This window comes from Vespa mandarinia, chromosome 8 (assembly GCF_050613455.1).
Source record: "Vespa mandarinia isolate Hongniang chromosome 8, ASM5061345v1, whole genome shotgun sequence".
Taxonomy (NCBI): domain Eukaryota; kingdom Metazoa; phylum Arthropoda; class Insecta; order Hymenoptera; family Vespidae; genus Vespa; species Vespa mandarinia.
This window is the reverse complement of record NC_140817.1, coordinates 1,762,501-1,765,000: the sequence shown is the minus strand read 5'-3', so window position 1 is coordinate 1,765,000 and position 2,500 is coordinate 1,762,501. Positions and strand designations below refer to the sequence as shown.

General features: G+C 29.7%; 1 protein-coding gene and 1 long non-coding RNA gene across 2 annotated transcripts in view; both read right to left on the bottom strand.

Moving 5' to 3' along the window:
• LOC118451160 (uncharacterized) overlaps positions 1-2,500 on the bottom strand; it is a 15,990-nt gene that overhangs the window by 3,110 nt on the left and 10,380 nt on the right. The gene's annotated exons all lie outside the window — the stretch shown is intronic.
• LOC146872814 (uncharacterized) overlaps positions 1,210-2,500 on the bottom strand; it is a 1,985-nt gene continuing 694 nt past the window's right edge. Inside the window, exons 1-2 of the long non-coding RNA XR_014982408.1 lie at positions 2,173-2,500; positions 1,210-1,356 (exon numbers count right to left, since the gene is read on the bottom strand). The exon at positions 2,173-2,500 is cut by the window's right edge and continues 694 nt beyond it. This is a non-coding gene — a long non-coding RNA (uncharacterized LOC146872814). The remainder of the gene's footprint in view (positions 1,357-2,172) is intronic.

The following is a 2,500-nucleotide window of genomic DNA, read 5'->3' as shown; positions in this document are numbered from 1 at the left end:
TATTTTATTCTTTTTCTTCGTCCTCTTCTTCTTCTCTTTTCGATTTCTTTTTTTTCCACTTTTTTTTCTTCTACTTTTATTTATCTCTCCCCCCCTCTCCCCCCTCACCCCCCACCTTTTTTTTTTTATAAAAGACGCAATCCAATTTCGATAACTTTTTAAAGAACGATACGAGTTTCTATTTATTCTATGAATACTTATATCTGAGCGAGAAGGGACCTATATTACGTACATACTTATTATATATTATAAAAACATTTTGACGTTCCAATCTTCTCCTCCTCCTCCTCCTCCTCCTCCTCCTCCTCCTCCTCCTCCTCCTCCTCCTCCTCCTCCTACTCCTCCTACTCCTATCTCCTTCCTATCTTCCCTTCCTTCTCCTTCTCTTTCTCTTCTTCTTCTTTTTCTACTTTTTCTTCCTCTTCTTTTTTTTCTTCTTTTTCTTCTTCTTCTTCTTCTTCATCTTCTTTCTCCTTCTTCTTCAACAAAGTTGATTTTCAATGAAAAAAAAAAAAAAAAAAAAAAAAAATTGACACCAACTTTTTATCGGCGATCATTACAGGTCGATCTAATTTTTTAAGCAACGATTATATCTTTCTATGATCGAATGCGTTTCACTGATAAGAATAAAAAAAAAAAAAAGAAAAAAAAAATAGAAGATATATATAAAAGAAGAATCTTTTTCTTCGAATAAAAATAATGAATATTTTTCCGTCTTCTTAAAGTCGAGTTTTCGCGCAATTATTTTCCACTTTATATGGCAACCAACGAACGAGTCTCTCTCTCTCTCTCTCTCTCTCTCTCTCTCTCTCTCTCTCTCTCTCTCTCTCTGTCTGTCTTTGTCTTCTTGCGTAAACTTCATATTATTTACACAATAAAGAGTGGTAAAACTTACAAAATGTTTTTTTTAAAGGTATACCTGCAAGTTGTACAAAATGAAAAAAGAAGAGAGAAGAGAGGAGAGAAAAAAAAATTGGAGAAAAAGAAGAAGGAGAAGGAAAACTTCGAAAAAAAAGAAAAGAGAAAAAAAAGAGAAAAAAAAGAAAAAGAAAGAAACGAATTACTTCTAACGGTTGGTTATAGTTTGAAACAATATTAGAGAACAATCTCGATGAGGATTCTTATCAAACGAGAAAGATGGAAAGGCAGTTCGTTGTAAGAAAAATTCAACGATAAAAAAAGGAAAAGAGAGAAGAAAGAATAAAAAAAAAACTCATAATGATTTTTATATACCATTTTGATACGATGGATACATTATTAAATGAATAAGAGATAAAATAACGTCCTTCTAATGTTGAGCGTTCACCTTCTATGATTTTCAAACTCCGATTGGTACCATCTCGTTCTTTCTTAAACCTATATAAAACAGAAATGAAAAGTTGATGAAAAAGAAGAAAAGTAAAAAAAAAAAAGAGAACAAAAAAATGGTCGAACTGAAAATTGAACCAAAGTCTCAGTATCGTACGTATATCGTTCATTTGTCGAGCAATCGTTCATTTGTCGAGATGATTGATTCTACATAAAACAAAAACAAACAAAAAAACAAGGAAAAAAGAAACTTAATAGAGAAAATTGATAAATTTACATATGTGTAAATTATTATTTTGATTTTTTAATATATATAAAAACATTTTTACATTTTCTTTTCTCTTTTTTTTTTGTTTGTTTGTTTTTGTTGCTCTAGAATGTATTATTAAAGACATAATGAATTTACTTAGTGACATTAATCTAACTTAGCAAAATTAAATTAACCAATTGGTAATTAGTAAATTATTTATTGATCTAAAGCCATATCAAATTTTATCATTTTTAATGGCGTTCAATTTAATTATCATGGAAATATATATTTTAAATATTAAAAAACCTTATGTCTAATCGATTTATCGATTAAACTTTCGTAGGTTTTGTAAAATTTGAAAAATTTTCGTAAAACGTAGCTCGTCATATTGTCCTTTGAATGTTTCGTTTTAAGCTTGGAAAAAAAAATCGAAGCTCACTTGTGGGAGTAAAAAAAGAAAAAAAAAAAAAGAAAAAAAAAAAGAAAAAAGAAAAAAAAGAAGAAAAAGAAAAAGAAAAAAGCCGATAAAAAATTCAATTTTATAATCGATACGATATTTGTCGCTCGTTATTTTCGCGCGATGCATCTGTATAGACATTCACGTGTATACATACCTTAATATTTATATAAAACGCGCCGACATTTCCCGCGAACATCCATTTTATATCCATTCGGACATCGAGAATGGCTTTCGATTCTTTTTCTGATCGGAATGATCCACGAAAAGGCCTCAGTTCCAAGCCGAAACGTCAATGACAGAAGGATGACGATTAGAAAAAAACGAAAGGATATCATGCTTTTCTCTTTTTCTTATTCTTTTTTTCTTTTTTTTTTTTTTTCTTTTTTTTTTCCTTTTTATAGCTTTCTCTCTTGTAGTTATCGTTATCCTCTTTCACACCATACTTAAGGATATTAACTCGATCTGAATTGAAACGATGGAAC